We start from the raw sequence: 20089 nt of genomic DNA, 5'->3' as shown, positions 1-20089 counted from the left end.
AACTGGATAGATATAAATGTGACAACTGGATAGATACAAGTGACAACTGGATAGATATAAGTGACAACTGGATAGATATAAGTGACAACTGGATAGATATAAGTGACAACTGGATAGATATAAGTGACAACTGGATAGATATAAGTGACAACTGGATAGATATGTGACAACTGGATAGATATGTGACAACTGGATAGATATAAGTGACAACTGGATAGATATAAGTGACAACTGGATAGATATAAATGTGACAACTGGATAGATATAAATGTGACAACTGGATAGATATAAATGTGACATAACTGGATAGATATAAGTGACAACTGGATAGATATAAGTGACAACTGGATAGATATAAGTGACAACTGGATAGATATAAGTGACAACTGGATAGATATGTGACAACTGGATAGATATGTGACAACTGGATAGATATGTGACAACTGGATAGATATAAGTGACAACTGGATAGATATAAGTGACAACTGGATAGATATAAATGACAACTGGATAGATATAAATGACAACTGGATAGATATAAGTGACACAACTGGATAGATATAAGTGACACAACTGGATATATATAAGTGACAATTGGATAGATATAAGTGACATAACTGGCTAGATATAAGTGACATAACTGGATAGATATAAATGTGACAACTGGATAGATATAAGTGACATAACTGGATAGATATGTGACATAACTGGATAGATATAAGTGACACAACTGGATAGATATAAATGTGACAACTGGATAGATATGTGACACAACTGGATAGATATGTGACACAACTGGATAGACATGTGACAACTGGATAGATATGTGACACAACTGGATAGATACAAGTGACACAACTGGATAGATACAAGTGACACAACTGGATAGATACAAGTGACACAACTGGATAGATACAAGTGACACAACTGGATAGATACAAGTGACACAACTGGATAGATACAAGTGACACAACTGGATAGATACAAGTGACACAACTGGATAGATACAAGTGACACAACTGGATAGATACAAGTAACACAACTGGATAGATACAAGTAACACAACTGGATAGATATAAGTGGCACCACTGGATAGATACAAGTGACACAACTGGATAGATACAAGTGACACAACTGGATAGATACAAGTGACACAACTGGATAGATACAAGTGACACCACTGGATAGATACAAGTGACACCACTGGATAGATACAAGTGACACCACTGGATAGATACAAGTGACACCACTGGATAGATACAAGTGACACCACTGGATAGATACAAGTGACACCACTGGATAGATACAAGTGACACCACTGGATAGATACAAGTGACACCACTGGATAGATACAAGTGACACAACTGGATAGATACAAGTGACACAACTGGATAGATATAAGTAACACAACTGGATAGATACAAGTAACACAACTGGATAGATACAAGTGACAACTGGATAGATACAAGTAACACAACTGGATAGATACAAGTAACACAACTGGATAGATATAAGTGGCACAACTGGATACATATAAGTGACACAACTGGATACATATAAGTGACACAACTGGATAGATATAAGTGTGACAACTGGATAGATATAAATGTGACAACTGGATAGATATAAATGTGACAACTGGATAGATATAGTGACAACTGGATAGATATAAATGTGACAACTGGATAGATATGTGACAACTGGATAGATATGTGACAACTGGATAGATATGTGACAACTGGATAGATATGTGACAACTGGATAGATATGTGACAACTGGATAGATATGTGACAACTGGATAGATATGTGACAACTGGATAGATATGTGACAACTGGATAGATATGTGACAACTGGATAGATATGTGACAACTGGATAGATATGTGACAACTGGATAGATATAAGTGACAACTGGATAGATATAAGTGACACCTGGATAGATATAAGTGACAACTGGATAGATATAAGTGACAACTGGATAGATATAAGTGACAACTGGATAGATATAAGTGACAACTGGATAGATATAAGTGACAACTGGATAGATATAAGTGACAACTGGATAGATATAAGTGACAACTGGATAGATATAAGTGACAACTGGATAGATATAAGTGACAACTGGATAGATATAAATGTGACAACTGGATAGATATAAGTGACAACTGGATAGATATAAGTGACAACTGGATAGATATAAGTGACAACTGGATAGATATAAATGTGACAACTGGATAGATATAAGTGACAACTGGATAGATATAAATGTGACAACTGGATAGATATAAGTGACAACTGGATAGATATAAGTGACAACTGGATAGATATAAATGTGACAACTGGATAGATATAAGTGACAACTGGATAGATATAAGTGACAACTGGATAGATATAAATGTGACAACTGGATAGATATAAGTGACAACTGGATAGATATAAATGTGACAACTGGATAGATATAAGTGACAACTGGATAGATATAAATGTGACAACTGGATAGATATAAATGTGACAACTGGATAGATATGTGACAACTGGATAGATATAAGTGACAACTGGATAGATATAAGTGACAACTGGATAGATATAAGTGACAACTGGATAGATATAAATGTGACAACTGGATAGATATAAATGTGACAACTGGATAGATATAAGTGACAACTGGATAGATATAAGTGACAACTGGATAGATATAAATGTGACAACTGGATAGATATAAGTGACAACTGGATAGATATAAGTGACAACTGGATAGATATAAGTGACAACTGGATAGATATAAATGTGACAACTGGATAGATATAAATGTGACAACTGGATAGATATAAATGTGACAACTGGATAGATATAAATGTGACAACTGGATAGATATAAGTGACAACTGGATAGATATAAGTGACAACTGGATAGATATAAGTGACAACTGGATAGATATAAGTGACAACTGGATAGATATAAGTGACAACTGGATAGATATAAGTGACAACTGGATAGATATAATATAAGTGACAACTGGAGTGACGATCCAGTTGTCACTTATATCTATCCAGTTGTCACATTTATATCTATCCAGTTGTCACTTATATCTATCCAGTTGTCACTTATATATATCCAGTTGTCACATTTATATCTATCCAGTTGTCACATTTATATCTATCCAGTTGTCACTTATATCTATCCAGTTGTCACATTTATATCTATCCAGTTGTCACTTATATCTATCCAGTTGTCACTTATATCTATCCAGTTGTCACATTTATATCTATCCAGTTGTCACTTATATCTATCCAGTTGTCACTTATATCTATCCAGTTGTCACTTATATCTATCCAGTTGTCACTTATATCTATCCAGTTGTCACTTATATCTATCCAGTTGTCACATATCTATCCAGTTGTCACTTATATCTATCCAGTTGTCACATTTATATCTATCCAGTTGTCACTTATATCTATCCAGTTGTCACATTTATATCTATCCAGTTGTCACTTATATCTATCCAGTTGTCACATTTATATCTATCCAGTTGTCACTTATATCTATCCAGTTGTCACTTATATCTATCCAGTTGTCACATTTATATCTATCCAGTTGTCACTTATATCTATCCAGTTGTCACATTTATATCTATCTAGTTGTGTCACTTATATCTATCCAGTTGTGTCACATACGTGCCTAAGCAGGAAGTGTGTCATGCATGCCTAACCAGGTTTGCATCATGTGTGCCTAATCAGGTGTGTGTGTGTGTGTTACCTCATTAATTCTATTGAACCCCTTCCTCTGGTATGACATCTTCTCAGCTTTTACCTGCTGCACATCCCGTGTTCACGTGCCATTGCGGTTGAGGTACAGTGTATCGATCCTTCCATGTGAAGTGATTTGTATTTGTAAACACGAGATCTGATATTGTAATGGATCTGATATTGAGACCCAATAATAAATTGGATTGTTCCACGCAGGTAAGGTCTTCTTCACTGTTTGCTGAAAGCCGAGTGTATGCACCTGCTTGAGTTTCACTGTAATTCTTCATCCAGGTAGTGTCCATGGTGGTGTCATGTGCAATTGCACGTTGGGTTGTCACTTGGTGCCAAGTCTGCTTGGGTTATAATCAAGTTTACAAGATCAGGATCACTTACAACATCACTAATTTAATTCAAATTATTTTGTCATGACCTTTGTGATTGTGGGCTAACAAGACCATGACCCATGACCTTTGTAATTGTGGGCTAATAAGACCATGACCATTGTGATTGTGGGCTAATAAGATTGACATTTCTGACTGTGGGCTAATAACACCATGACCTTTGATTGTGGGCTAATAAGGCCATTACTCATGACCTTTGATTGTGGGCTAACAAGACCATGACCCATGCCCTTTGTGATTGTGGGCTAATAAGGCCATGACCCATGCCCTTTGTGATTGTGGGCTAATAAAGCCATGACCTTTGTGATTGTGGGATAATAATGCCATGACCATGACCTTTGTGATTGTGGGCTAATAAGACCATGACCATGACCTTTGTGATTGTCAGCTAATAAGACCATGACCTTTGTGATTGTGGGCTAATAAGGCCATTACCCATGACCTTTGATTGTGGGCCAATAAGACCATGACCTTTGTGATTGTGGGATAATAAAGCCATGACCCATGCTCTTTGTGATTGTGGGCTAATAAGGCCATTACCCATGACCTTTGATTGTGGGCCAATAAGACCATGACCTTTGTGATTGTGGGATAATAAAGCCATGACCCATGCCCTTTGTGATTGTGGGATAATAAGGCCATTACCCATGACCTTTGATTGTGGGCCAATAAGACCATGACCTTTGTGATTGTGGGATAATAAAGCCATGACCCATGCTCTTTGTGATTGTGGGCTAATAAGGCCATTACCCATGACCTTTGATTGTGGGCCAATAAGATCATGACCTTTGTGATTGTGGGATAATAAAGCCATGACCCATGCTCTTTGTGATTGTGGGCTAATAAGGCCATTACCCATGACCTTTGATTGTGGGCCAATAAGACCATGACCTTTGTGATTGTGGGATAATAAGGCCATGACCCATGCCCTTTGTGATTGTGGGCTGATAAGGCCATGACCCATGCCCTTTGTGATTGTGGGCTGATAAGGCCATGACCCATGCGCTTTGTTATTGTGGGCTAATAAGGCCATGACCTTTGTGATTGTTGGCTAATAAGGCCATGACCCTCAGCCTTTTCCAATTCCAATAATGCCAACACCTCAGCCTTTTCCAATCTGTTGAATGGTAACACCTTTTTGGAGCTTTTTAAAGTCAAATCGAGAAGTTGACTTTTTCCATGGACTTCGAACATGGAAACTTGTTGAGTCAGCATGTCAAAGTCTGCTGTCGCTGCAGGTAACACGGCATAGGCGAGTCTCTACGATGATTGCAAACTCGTTTTGTTTGAAAGAAAGTTAAGTAACAACAGAGCTTACAACACTTGGACTTTGAGAGATGCACTTTGGGTTCAGTAACGCATCAGCGATGGAAAGTGAAAGCTCCTTAACATTTGTTAACAAAGCGATGAACAACCCATGGGCGTCGGCAATTTCTAAACTGGGAGTGACATTTGGGAAGAATTCCCTTTTTGATTGCAAAGTTACATCGTCAGGTTTGTGAGCCTTGAGGCATCATGGGTACTTTATTTATTTAATGAGGCATCGGTTGCTCCAACTCAGCCCCAGCACCTGCACCAGCACCAGCACCACTACCCACCCCCTACCAAACTCCCATTGCATGGCACTCTAAGTAATGAGCAGCTTACCTAGCAGGTCTGAACACGCACTATGGTCGTCACCAGCCTATGGGACATGAAAAACGGGTTTGGTGAATGTTTCACTGACGGGGCGTCATTATTATACTCGGACGTAAAGACCAAAAACCCATCTGCAGCTGTTAGACAGAGCCTGCTTATTTCGTATGCATGATTTTTGTATCGCATCAACAACAACAGCAACAGGCATTTTAAGGCCATTTTCCCTGCTAGAGTGGGGGTTAGCCTTGCGGACCCCATGACGATCTTCTCCATTTTGCCCCATTTTCTGCATCTCTCCTTGTTAACCCCCTTGCCCGCATTTCTTCTTCCACAACCTTTAGCCAAGTCTTTCTCGGTCTTCCCCGTCCTCTACTTCCTTCCACATTCATTTCCATCACTCTTCTCAACCAGTCACTTTCATCCTCAACACATGACCAAACCATCTCAACCTGTTCCTCTTCACAGCATGAATCACAGGCTCTATTCCCATCATCTTTCGCAATTCATCATTTGTCTTCCTCTCTCTCAACGATACTCCGCACATCCACCTTCTCCATTCAGCATGTCTCCGAGGTAACAAAATGTTTTCTCACCTTCCAGCTTCACGCCGTCTCCAAGATCCAACTCAACGTTTCCTCCATCTGCAGCTCCCTCTGTGCACACCTTACATTTGAATGTAGCTGCCACACTGGTTAATGACCCTCTCAGACCACTACATTTTTGATGAACCCACTCAGCGCACATTGTACATTGAATGGAGTTCACTCCGACACCCTTCCTGCACACAGCACACGGCCACTTCCCAGTTCTTTCCACCTCACCACATGCTTTACCACTTGCCATCACCTTCGTCTTTCCGATATTCACCTTCAGACCTTATTGTATTGTATATTTTTGGTGGGTTACCTTAAAAACGATTCTCATCATCAACACTTTATGGTAGTTAATGTTTTATTTGAATCGGTTCAATTTTTTCGTTATTTGATCTGTAATCGTATTAACCGAGACTGTCAGGATAGCCTAGACCTAGAGGAATGTGCACTCACTTTTGAGCTGTCAAGCCTGTATTGTAATTCTTGACCCAGGTACTATTAGCTGTCACCCAGGTGTTTTGTAGGCAGGGAGAGGCATCTTCTTATTTTGTATGTGGCACAAAGTTGTGAGTTGCATCATTGGCTGAGGAGGAGGGGGCAAGACAGCTGTGCCACTGATGCAGTGCCCGCTGTAGGTGAGGGAAGAAATTTGTAATTTGTGTTCAGGGCTCCGGCGATAGCTCACCTACTCTTCGCGAAGGACACCATGGGATTTTTAACGTCCACAAACTACAACGCTGGCAGACGGGATGCCTGTTTAATGTCCATCGGAGGGACAACACACACATTGATGCCTCGCCCTGTTTGAGACATCGGGATGACAGTTTGTAGCTTTGTCGGAATTCAAACCTAGGCCAGACGGCTCAGAGGGGAGTGTGCGTACCTCTAGGCCATCCTGTCAGCCTGGTGAGGCATCGATGTTTGTGCTGTCCATCAGAAGAATTGTAAGCCTGAGGATGTGACTGCCAGCACTCATCATTGCCGGACGTTAAATATCCTAGCGTCTTTCGCATAGAGTGAGTGAGTTATCACCTGCATCCTAAACAACTGCCCAAGCACAACCAACGTTCAAACATTGACTATTGCACTTGGCAATTGTAACTTGTTTTGGTTTGCAAGCGGCCACGTGAGTGTCGAGCAAGGTACGTGTTCGTCCAGGTCGAATACACTGTTAGCTTAGTGAAGGACCGTATATAATCCTGGAATGGAGCATCTTACACAGACACAGACACAGACACACACAGGCAAACACAGGCAGACACACGCACACGCAGACAGATGCACACACACACACACACACCGACACACACAGACACACACACAGACAGACACACAGACACACACACACACACACACACAGAGACACACACGCAGACACACACGCAGACACACACGCAGACACACACGCAGACACACACGCAGACACACACGCAGACACACACGCAGACACACGCAGACACACGCAGACACACGCAGACACACACGCAGACACACACACACACACACAGTATGCATACTCGTCTCGAAGCTGTCTAGCTTGGGTTTGAATCCCGACCCAGCTGTAAACTGTCATCCCGGTGTTTCACAGGCAGGGTCATTCAGCAATGTGTGTACCATTCTTCGGACGGAGGTTAAACTGGCGTACCGTCCGCCGGCATTAGTCCGTAGATGTTAAAGATCCTAAGGTGTCCTTCGCGAAGAGTAGGCGCGAAGAGTATCCATCATTGCTTCGGATATGAAATCTTTCCTCTTCTCCGATGGCTTGATCTCTGATCATCAATTTGGTTTCAGACCAGGTCACTCTACTCTGGACATGCTGCTTCTGCTTTCTCAACAATGGATGGAGGTCCTCAATGCCAAACAGGAAATTAGAGCTGTCTCCCTCGACATATCACGTGCCTTCGATACGGTCTGGCACCCCGCTTTGCTCACCAAACTCTCCCCCTTTGGTATCCATGGAAATCTCCATGCATGGCTGGCGGACTTCCTCTATAGTCGTAGTCAACGTGTGGCCCTGAATGGGTTTCTCTCATCTCCTCTTCCTGTTCAGGCTGGAGTTCCCCAAGGCAGTGTTCTGGGCCCTGTGCTTTTTCTGGTCTTCATCAATGATCTCTCTGACTCTTGAAAATCCTCTCTATCTCTTTGCTGATGACTCTACTCTCTGTCGCTCCATTCCTCATCCCTCAGATCGGCAGTCTGCAGACTCCTCACTCTCTGCAGACCTGGACAAAAATCACAAACTGGGCAAACAAGTGGAACATGTCTTTCAATCCTGACAAATCTCACACTCTTACGATGTCTCTCCGAAAAGACCGACTGGACAACCCTCCCATCCACTTTCTGAATAATCCTCTCCAAGAAGTTCTGTCACTCAAGCTTTTGGGTCTCACTATCTGCCATGATCTTTCCTGGGAAAACCACATTTCAAATCTGGCCTCCAAAGCCAGTCGCCGATTGGGCATCCTCCGTCGTGTGAAGTCTTTCCTTGGCACACCTGAGCTCCTCACCACATACAAGGCTTTCATCTGCAGCTCAATGGAATACTGCTCTCCCCTCTGGGCTGGTGCTCCTGCCTCACACCTAGCTCGTCTTCACACTGTTGAAACCAAAGCGTTCAGAATCATTGGAATCTCCCGCGATGAAGCTAACTCCGAGGGCCTTTCACTCACTCACCGCAGGCAGGTTGGTGGTCTTTCTGTCTTCTCCCGACTCCTCTCTGGCCTTGCCCCCACCCCCCCCCCCCCCCAGCTCTCTCTGGGCTCTGTCCCCCAAATATTCCTACAGGTCGCACAGGATCTGCCTGCAACCCTCTTATGGTTAAACTGCCAAAATCAAGACTCTCTGCTCACCTTCACTCCTTCATTCCTCTTTTCTCCCGCCTCTGGGACAAACTCCCTCACTCTCTTCAATCCCACTCCACCCTCCAGGTCTTTAAAACAGCTGTTCACCACCATCTCTTATCTCCCCCCATCCAAAACCTTGATGTTTTCTACCCCCGCTAATTTCACCCCAAATCCACTTTTTTGAAATACCTACTTCTTTCCTGGAAGTCCTTGGTGTCCTTGTGTTTTATACTTCTCCCCCCCCCCTTCCCACGCCTCCTCCCCCCCAAGCCCTCCCCCTCCCACACATCTCCCGATGTCCCTGCTCTCAAATGTTGTGTTTGTGTCCTTCCCCTTTTTTCCCCATCTTGTCTACCGCTCCCTCTTTTTATATATTTTGTTTGTCTGTTTGATTTGTTTGTGTGATAAATGTTAGCTCTTTAGTTGGTAACGAGCCTCGATTCTGTCTACAAAAAAAAGAAAAAAAAAGAAGCTTTTGCTGGCACCCTGAACAAATTACAAATGCACCCCCTGATACTGCTGGCAAGGCAATGGCAAACCACCCAACTTAACGTCAGCCAACAAACCGCTTTGGCACATCTTAGTCGTCAGAAAGAAATGTCATTGGAAGCAAAAAGGAAATAAAAGTGACAGTTGTTGGAGTGTTTTCAATGTCAAGGAGCCATTCGACGCTCGCTCGAGGATACCCCAGGTAAACAGATTGACCGGTAAAGGTGTAATACCTGTCACGTGTGCCATTATCCTTTGTGTCGATTGTGACCGGCAGTTGTCTGCTCCATGAAAGAGCATAACCAAACCTCCACCAGATTTGAAATGTGGTTTTCCCAGGAAAGATCATTCCCTGACATTCTTCCCATTTTCCAGGAAAATCCGTGCCCTGACCCCGTCTCTTAACAACCCGATTCAACATCCTGTGTAATTGTTCCGCATAGCGCTGTAAATGGGGATATGCTGCGGTTTAATGTCTCGTATTCACCTGTTGGTTGATCATTGTGCTCATTATTTATGAGAACTCATTTTGTTTTTGCTTGTTGGAAGGCCAGGGTGTTTTCAGGATGCGGCTGCTTTTCCGCCCTTTTATACGAGGTGTTTGCTTTACAAAGTCCATTACTGTTGAATATATGAAGGGATTTCTCAACTTGAGCATCACGTGATATGTCATCATCTACCGCAGGTTGCCTATTTGAGAGTAGGCTTTGATATTTAGATGTTAACGCTACATTAGTAAAGTGTTGGTCCTCAAAACAAAATCACTTCCTCTTGCGATTTGTATCCAGTCCAACATTGTACAACATGTGCTTTCATGGCCAAATAATCGGAGTCAAAGTTTGCCCCGAAGACTGGACATGTCGATTCCTTGGACACTTTGTCCCGAAGATTGGACATGTCGATTCGTTGGACACTTTGTCTCGGGATTTGATACGTTAAGCATTTTTGTCTCGGTAACTATGCGGGTCGTAGGCAGCACGGACCCGTATTGATTGCCGAACGCAGCAAGGTGCGGAATTTAGACGAACTTTGCAGCCATTTTACATACAGATTTAGTGAATTATCTAGTACTAGCAACGGTACCTGCCCTACAGGTGGGGCTTCAATTGGTATGCCCAAATGAAAAGGCAAAATATCAGAAATTGAAGGCTTTTTTTATTTTAAACGATTCATATAAACATCCGTTAAATCATATCGCACGCAAATCATCAAAATCTAAACAGGATTTGTAGAATTTCAATAAAAGCCACATCACTTCATATTGGTAAATATTATTCCATCGTGTTTGGAAACACTGGAAAATTGGAAATTGGAAAAAAATTGGAAAAACAATATAGCCAATTTTACTCCAGGGTGTCCCAGGATTACCCACCCAAAATTTCGTTGCGATCGGTTCAGACGTTTTTTGTGGTACCTGGGAACAGACGGACAGACATTTGGTGAATTTTTATAGTAAGATTTACGAAAAGCTTTTACACCCTGGAAGACGTGAAAGTATGGAAAAGTTTGGATGTCGAGAAGCTGTTGAAGTCTGGGTGGATCGGTGATGTGGGAGTTCTTGTGAAGAATGGTTTATCACGTTGTATGAGAAAAGGTAGGCCTATAATACATGAGTGGCACAAACTCATGTTGGCAGAGAAGATAAGCATGATGTTATACATGCTAACCTCATGCCCTCTGCTCTTTCATCTCCTTCAATACTCTCAGATGTTTATCCGGCCCCAAAGCTTTATCTTCTTTCAACTTCAAGAAAGACACCAACTAATGTGAAAGACACCTGAAGTACTAATACCGGCAGACGGGATGCCCAGTTTAATGTCCGTCCGAGGGACTGGGCACCCACGTGAGCCACCCTGCCTGTGAAACACCTGGGACAGCAGTTTATAAATGGGTTGGGATTCAAACTGAGGCAAGATGTCTCAGGTGAGTGTGTGTACCTCTCCATATCTTGCCAGCCAAACCTCCCTTGGGGACGGTTAATTCCCCCAGAACTTGTTATTCTACCCCCTTCTACCTGTAGAAAAGATCATTATCGTGCAGCAACCGGCACCACCCAATTCTAGGGACAGCAAAACCCACGGTGCAACATTTGTCCTCATTTATTTATTTATTTATTGAAACTCACCCCAAACAAGGCTGAGAGCCACTAATTGTGAAAGGCTAGAGAGAAAAAACTGGCAGAACCTTCACCAGGTCCTAAAACAAAGAAAGCTCTTCATAGACTAGACTAGACGGATTTATGGGAAAAGGCCATGTATAAGCTTCCAGGTGCATTTTTGCGTAAAAGTTGGGAACCTCACTTTTTAACATAATTAGGGTATGCTGAATTCGATTAACCCGGTTCCCAAGCCGAATTTTGAGGGGTTTTTTTGAGTTTTGAATAAACTGCTGAAGAGCTTGGGCATTGGTGAACTCACAGAGGAGACAATCAAATCTGCAGAAGCATTCGTCTGCAGAATATATAATGTGCACAGAACAACCTCTGTAGATTCAGCACGACATATGTTGTTCTCCAAGACTGGTAAACCAGAAGCAATGTCACCGGCAAGTGATGCTCTTCATTTCCATTTGATGCAAGTACACTATCAAGCCATGGTATGGAGAAATGCTCATTGTGCCATCCCTGACCTTCCTGCACCTGTGGAAATGGGTGTGACGTGGTGATTCAGAACGTGGTGATTCAGAACTCGAGCCTATTCTGATGTCACTGAGTCCAATCCCAGAAAGTTTCCTCGAGATGATTTGTTGTGCATGCCAGAAACAATGCAAGACTCGATGCTGCAAATGTCGCTATTCAGAGTTGAGGTGCACATCAATGTGTGCCTGTCAGCAACAGAGTGATGATCAGACCCCTTGTGTGAATTTGATGTAGTTTGGCAAAACAACATGTGTGACATTCCTGAATGTTTGTGCTTCATGGCCATGTATACTTCATTTTAGAATAAATGGTTGTATGAAACATTGTCTTATTAAAACCATTTCCCATTTTAAAGTGTCCAATTTCAATATCAGTTTGAATGTCTTTCAATATGTCACCAACCATAATATAGATGAGACGGATTTATGAAAAAAGGCCATGTCTCAGCTTCTAGGTGCATTTTGGGGTAAAAGTTGTAAAGTTAAAGTAAAAGAGCTGCATGTATGTACATGATATATAAATGATTGTTCAAATAAATTGTCCAAAAATGGCAATTTGGTGGCCATTTTGTTTATGCTAATTAGAAGGTCAAAAACTCAATATTCGGCTTGGGAACCGGGTTAATCGAATTCAGCATACCCTCGCTATGTTAAAAAAGTGAGGTTCCCAACTTTTACCCAAAAATGCACATAACATTCACATTTCTCAGAAATCCGTCTAGTCCATCACAGGAGCACTGTGCAGGAGGGGGGTAACTAGGCCAGGCAGAAAAAATACAATTTCCTACCCTGATTGGGTGTTTTTTCGGACACACAATTTGCGTACTGGATGGCTATTGGCTCCCGAAGGGAGCTCATCCACCCTTTGTCAGGTGTTGGTTTTAGTCTTGGCAGGGTGTCGCGTCAGCATCTTCCTGGTGATCAAGAAAGTTATAAGCTTCCTTGGTGAGATGATTTAATCAGAAGATTTTAGTTGTGAAGGACACCCTCACCTGAGCGTGCTGTGTGTGCATGGTTGGTTGTGTTTGTGTCAGTCCGGCCAGTTGGCAATGAAGGAGTGTGCAGAACAGTCACACACACTCTAATTGAGCAGTTATGGTGCAGCTGCTTCCTGTGTCATGATGTTGGACCTCCATAGTCCATTCCCTCCCTTCCCGTAGCCATACTGTGTTGGTGGTGCAATATCACAACGGCCCAAATGTGCATGCTTCAGCTGTGAGGGTTGTGGTTGAGAGTCAGCGTGGACGGTGGCTCACGTGATGATTGTCTAGTTACTGTGAAGAACGTGCAAAGCCCTAGAGCACTCGTTATATCAATCAGCTTCCTGCTTCCTGCTTCCGAAGTTGTGATGGAGGCTACGATGTTTGTTTGTTTTTTAATACAGGAATTGTGATTATTTGAATAATCCTTAACAACAGCAGTCATCATAGTAAGATTATTTCAGAAAATATCAATAAATATAGCAGAATATCGATTAATCATAGCAGAATATTTAGATCGAAGAATACTGGAATTCAAATAATTGAAACCCTTGGCCAAACCAAGGCTTGGTTCATGGTGTGTGTGTGTGTGTGTGTGTGTGTGTGTGTGTGTGTGTGTGTGTGTGTGTGTGTGTGTGTGTGTGTGTGTGTGTGTGTGTGTGTGTGTGTGTGTGTGTGTGTGTGTGTGTGTGTGTGTGTGTGTGTGTGTGTATATATATATATATGTGTGTATATATATATATATATGTGTGTATATATATATATATATGTGTGTATATATATATATATATGTGTGTATATATATATATATATATATATATGTTAGGTCTGACACGAGCCCAGTATCAGTTCGTGCTCATCGATTCCTTGTTCTTACTTCTGTCGGGCCCCGCGAGAGAGAATTTTGAAAGCATGTGTTGCAATCGGTCAGATATTCCTATTACGTGCATTCGTTGTACTTCAAGAGTTTTGAAAGAAGAAGAAGATTTATTGCGAAATGGGCCCAGCCCAGCCGAGGCGGCCTTGATCGGCCTCACCACCTAGCCTATAACCTTCCCGGGGCCCGTCCTGACATTTTGTGTTTGAGGTTTCCTCCTATCTTTCACCGTTCAGGAGATTAGTGCGTGCAGACAAACAAACAAACAAACAAAAACCTTATTTTATATTAATCGAAGAAGAAGAAGATAAGATAAGAAGAAGATAGAAGATATATGAGTTCCGATGGCACCAAGCTCCTGCCTTGCCTTGACCACGATACTCCTCCACTCCCCTCTGTCCTCGGCCAACTCTCCACCCTCCATCCACCCCCGCCTTACTGATATCCCTCTTCATACAATCCTCCCATCTCAACTGCGGTCTTCCTCTTCTCCTCCTACCTTGTTCCCTCAACCTATCCACTCTCTTTACCATTCTGTTTTCTCCCATCTGCACCGAATGTCCAGCCCACATCAGCCGGCATTTCACACCAATCTCACCGTCAAACTCGTCTGCACACCAAATGCCTCCCTCAGTTCATCCATTCTCGCATAATAATGGACATGAGCTTTTCCTTTTTTTTCCATAGACTGCTATAAGAATTGATACTACGCTAACTTTCTCCTCATTTCCACACAACACCTCACACATAAATGCTCAAATCATCACACGTCACACACACACACTCATCATATATCCACAACAAACATTGGGTAGTGACCTCCCTCTGGTCGTCCTCCCCTTTCTTCTCATTATAAAGTTGTGGTTGGGTTATGACAAAACTTGGTGGATAAGTTGGTTCGGTCACAAGAACAAGCTGATTAGATTTTAGTTCAGGTCCAGATGCGGATCCGGCCTATCAGTGGATTACAAAACAAACTGTTCAGCCTGGCAGAGGTATGTGCTCCACTGAGTGCCATTCTAGTTTCCCCTGTAACTAAGCTACGAAGGTGTGTACTTCAACTACCTTCACATGCATGCTCAATCGGTCTGTTAGTCTTCTACTTATTATCAGAAAAGTGTTTGATTCCTTGATAAAACAACAACTCATGACTCATCTAGAAGCCCCCAACCTCCTAGCTGATGTTCAGTATGGCATTAGACAGTCAAGGCCTACTGGTGATGTTCTATCCCGAATAACTGAACATGTGAAAAAGGCTTTGGATCATCGTGGAGAAGCCAGGGTTGTTGCTCTCGACATCTCAGAGGCTTTTGCCAAAGTATGGGCACAAGAGCCTCATCCATAAGCTAAAATCATGACATTTCTGGAAAATTGCTTGATACGATCTCTGACTTCCTTGTAAATCATCAAATTGTTGTGGTCCATGAGGGACAGTCATCCCCTGTCCATAATACGAATGCCGGTGTTCCTCAGGGATCTGTGTTGGGTCCGATATTGTTCTTGTTATATATCAATGATCTGTGTGATTGTATTCTTTTCTCAATTAAGCTTTTGCGCATGATGACTCAACACTGTATACTACCTACCCAGGAACCTTGTCTCCTCGTACCCGTGACCATGCCAGGACCACTCACAATCGAGACCTAGAGAGAGTGATGAACTGGGGAAAAGACTGGCTTGGTACTTTCAATCAAAAAAGACCCACTTGTTGTCTGTTTGTAGTTGAAGAGATCACCATGTTTTCCGACCCTGTCTATGGATTCTTCACCTTTGCAGGAACTACCTGTTATCCATCTGCTTGGATTGGATATCAACTCAAACCTGAGCTGGAAAAAGTACATCTCTGGTAGAGCTAAAAGAGCCTCCCAGTGTCTTGGCTGCTTATTTCGTGCTCGGCGATACCTTTCAAGGTGCGATGCTCCTTCTATACAATGCCTCTGTACGCCCTGTCCTGGAGCATACAACAACAACAACAACAGGCATTTTAAGGCCATTTTCCCTGCTAGAGCAGGGGTTAGCCTTGTGGGCCCCATGACTATCTTCTCCAGTTTGCCCTATTTTCTACATCTCCCCTTGTTAACCCCCTTACCCGCATTTCTTCTTCCACCACCTTTAGCCAAGTCTTTCTCTGTCTTCCCCATCCTCAACTTCCTTCTCCATTCATTTCCATCTCTTCTCAATCAGTCACTTTCATCCTTCCTCAACACATGACCAAAGCATCTCAACCTGTTTCTCTTCACAGCATCCATCACAGGCTCTATTCCCACCATCTTTCGCAATTCATCATTTGTCTTCCTCTCTCTCAACGATACTCCGCACATCCACCGAACCATTCGCATTTCCACCCTTTCCAGCCTTCGTTGCTGCTCTACGTTCATCACCCATGTCTCGCTCCCATAAATCATAACACTTCTCACACATGCCGCACACACCTTTCCCTTCAGCTTCAACGACACTCCCCTCCTCGTCAGCACGCCACTCAGTTCCCGAAACATCTTCCATGCACATCTCACTCGAGCAACTGTTGCCGAGTCTGATCCACCTTCTCCATTCAGCATGTCTCCTAGGTATCAAAATGTTTTCACACCTTCCAGCTTCACGCCATGTCCAAGATCCAATTCAACTTTTCCTCCATCTGCAGCTCCCTCTGTGCACACCTTACACTTGAATGTAGCTGCCACACTGATTAATGACTCTCTCAGGCCACTACATTTTTGATGAACCCACTCAGCGCACATTGTACATTGAATGGAGTTGACTCCGACACCCTTCCTGCACACAGCACACGGCCACTTCCCATTCTTTCATGTCCCATTTCTTTCATTTAATCCTGTCATGGAGTATCTTTGCCATATTTGGGCTGGTGCCCTGGCCTGTCACCTATCGGCGATACCTTTCTCAAGCTGCTATGCTCCATCTATACAAGGCCACTATATGTCCTGTCATTAAGTATCATTTCCATATTCGGGCTGGTGCTCCAGTCTGTCATCTATCTCTTCTTGACAGAGTCCAGCGACGTGCTGCCAATCTGGTGGGACAGGAGTTGGCGTCATCCCTGGAGTCCGCCGCTCTGTTGCTTCCTTGAGCCTTTTCTTTAGATATTACCATGGAATGTGTCTGCGGGTCTATCACAGGTTGTCCCACCTGAGCATACTTTTAGTTGCTCGACAGGTTTGGCAGTTTTTTCCCATCCATACACTGTATCTGTCCCAAGAAGTAAGATTAGGAGGTATTTTTTTCACCCGCACAGCATCACTCTGGAACAGTTTACCTGCGTCCTGCTTTCCCCTTTATCCCAGCCTACCTTGATTCACGAAGAATGTCAATAGATTCCTCTTTTCTATCTAATATCGATATGATACTTTCCTTTGTGTAGTCCCCACCTCGAGTGGTCTTAAAGGTGGGCGATATGTCATAATTTTTTTTTTTTGATGCTCATTATGCTGTACATATCGCTACCTGATTCACTGTACCACATCGGATTTGCTTCTCGTGCTTCAAAATTTGCTTTGCTGCATCATCAAGTCTTTCTCTGCTAGGCCGAAATAGTCTAGTCTGGACACACCAAGTCCAGACCCACGGTCTTGTGGAATTGTTGGTCATGGATGCCAATCAGAAGGCCCAACATCAAATTCGTTAGCCAGGCTTGGAAAATGCATACTATCACAGGCCAGGAAAAGCACCGCATTCTTGAAAACAAATGAAGCGAGCATTGTGCTGTGGTGCATTTATTGATATTTAGTTATTCAGTAACAATTGAATGGGTAACAGCACGGTATATGTAAATGGTGTTGCTTCACATGACACAGCATGCCGAATGGTAAGCAGGTTGTCAGCATGAAACAAGCTAGATACTATGGTATGTATGTATAAAATATTTAATGAATCTACAGATGAATTCAATAGCCTGGATGATTGAACTTCAAACTTCTTATTGAACTTATTGTTATATTACAATGTTATAATTGTTATATTATTATGTTATTATTATATTATATTATTATATTATATTATATTATTTTTTTAAATGTATTATATTATATTGCTACGGTTCTGAGATTTGTACATATGACATCATTAAAGGTTAAAGGTTTGCCCCCCATAGTTAGTCCACAAGCAACACGTAGGCCCACTTAGAGTATTAGTTATGTCATAGTATGTGTAAGAGTAGGCCATTTCCCTAGTAATATCTGCGTTGTGTAAAGAAATGAGCTTCGGTACTTTCATCTTTGCGCCACCCCCCAATTACATCAGTGGGCATAATCGATCCCACACCCCATTTGGCATCCCTCAAGTTTGTTACGCTTTGGCTACCCGCAATTTGTTACGCTTTGGCTGCCAGCAGCGTTCGCTGCCCTTTGTTGGCTCGAAACTAGCCAAGTGACACGAGGTAGGCCTGAAAATAGGGAGGAGTGCGAGGTCGGGGTGTGGCAGAGTCGAGGAGCACGTCAGAGGCGGTGACGGTGAGGGCTCCCAGCCAACCAGGATTCGAGGGGCATGGCGTGATAGGGCGTGGTGAAGAACGTCTGGTAAGTTCCAGAGAGTTCGCTGGGCAGGGCTTATATAAGCCTTCGCAAAAGCCCTTAAACAGGACTTATGAGAGAGGACTTGTTGGAGAGCACTGATGAGGATTGGTTGTTGGAGAACTCACGAGGACGCGCGTGCACACGACAGTATCGAGGACTTGGAAGCGCATTGTGACCGTATATTGAACTATTACATACGCAGCCACACGAGTGATTAACCGCGAAAGCCAGCCCTACCATTCGCCCTGTAATAATCCCGTGCGCGCCAACGACACGCGGAGAGCTCCCGGCCTCGGCTTTTCATCTTCTTCGCGGTGCGAGTTGAGGACCGGAGGGAGAGCTGCCCGGACGCCATCCCTGGACCATCAACCAGTTCGTCTGCAACCCCGTGTGAGTGTGTCTGAGTGTGAACGGGCCCGTTTGTCCAGGGGATAAGTATAAGACTGTTTAAGGCTGCACTGTGTCTTCTTCTGCTGATCATTGTACATTGTATAAATAAATCTTGTTATTCCTTTTCTTCCAAATTCGACCGTTTCTGTGATTTCTCCATTGGGTAAGCGTGACACGAATAGGAACCGCTTGGATCGGGGTCTAGTAATAATTGCTAATGGCTCGGGTCGTGTGTTCGCTACCGCTCGGCGTATCCACCAACACCCGTGATTTGATTTGGGCGGGGCTTATTTACTCGTTTCTGGGCAGCGCGAGTAATTAGGTATTAGTGATTAGTCCTACGACCCTACTTCGCGCTGTCCGGGAAAGACATCATAGGTCCCGGGTCCCGTCGGCTAGTCAAAGACAAGGGGACTAACCCCCCCTTGGTAAGGGAAAAAGGCCGGCGCTGAGATCCGCCACAATATATTATATTATTATATATTATATTATGAATTATTACTTATTATTAATTATTATTAATTATTATTAATATTATTATTAAATATTATTATTATTATTAAATATTATTATTATTAAATTTATTATTATTAATATTCATTATTATTATTAATAATTTATTAATTTATTATTATTAATTAATATTAATATTATTATATATTATATTATATATTATTATATATTATATTATATTATATTATTATATTATTATATTATATTATTATTATACTAGCCGAAACCCGTGGAACATCCACGGAAGGGAGGATGTGGTGTATGGATAGAGTGTACCATTATGGATGGCATAGGGGAGCGCTCATGGGATCTTCTTCTTCCGTTAAGCTCCAATTTTTTCTCTTTAAGTTAAGTCCAATCAGTCCTCTCTGCTCGAAGTGCTCAGGCCATGCCTTCCCGCTCTCATACTTTTATTTCCGTTCTGTGTAGAAAGAGATTGACATATCGTTCGTCTGT

The 20089-nt window shown here is 42.7% G+C and overlaps 1 protein-coding gene and 1 long non-coding RNA gene across 2 annotated transcripts in view; one reads left to right on the top strand and one right to left on the bottom strand.

Annotated features, from left to right (window-relative positions):
* Nucleotides 1–20089, top strand: part of LOC137436415 (alpha/beta hydrolase domain-containing protein 17B) — a 49633-nt gene that overhangs the window by 2570 nt on the left and 26974 nt on the right. The window lies entirely within an intron of this gene.
* The window catches only part of LOC144894230 (uncharacterized), a 117725-nt gene continuing 103927 nt past the window's right edge, over nt 6292–20089 (bottom strand). Inside the window, exon 2 of the long non-coding RNA XR_013624899.1 lies at nt 6292–6333. This is a non-coding gene — a long non-coding RNA (uncharacterized LOC144894230). The remainder of the gene's footprint in view (nt 6334–20089) is intronic.

Source organism: Myxine glutinosa, chromosome 11 (genome assembly GCF_964187855.1).
Source record: "Myxine glutinosa chromosome 11, kmMyxGlut1.1, whole genome shotgun sequence".
Taxonomy (NCBI): domain Eukaryota; kingdom Metazoa; phylum Chordata; class Myxini; order Myxiniformes; family Myxinidae; genus Myxine; species Myxine glutinosa.
Note: the sequence above shows the minus strand (reverse complement) of the source record. Positions and strands in the feature narration are given on the sequence as shown.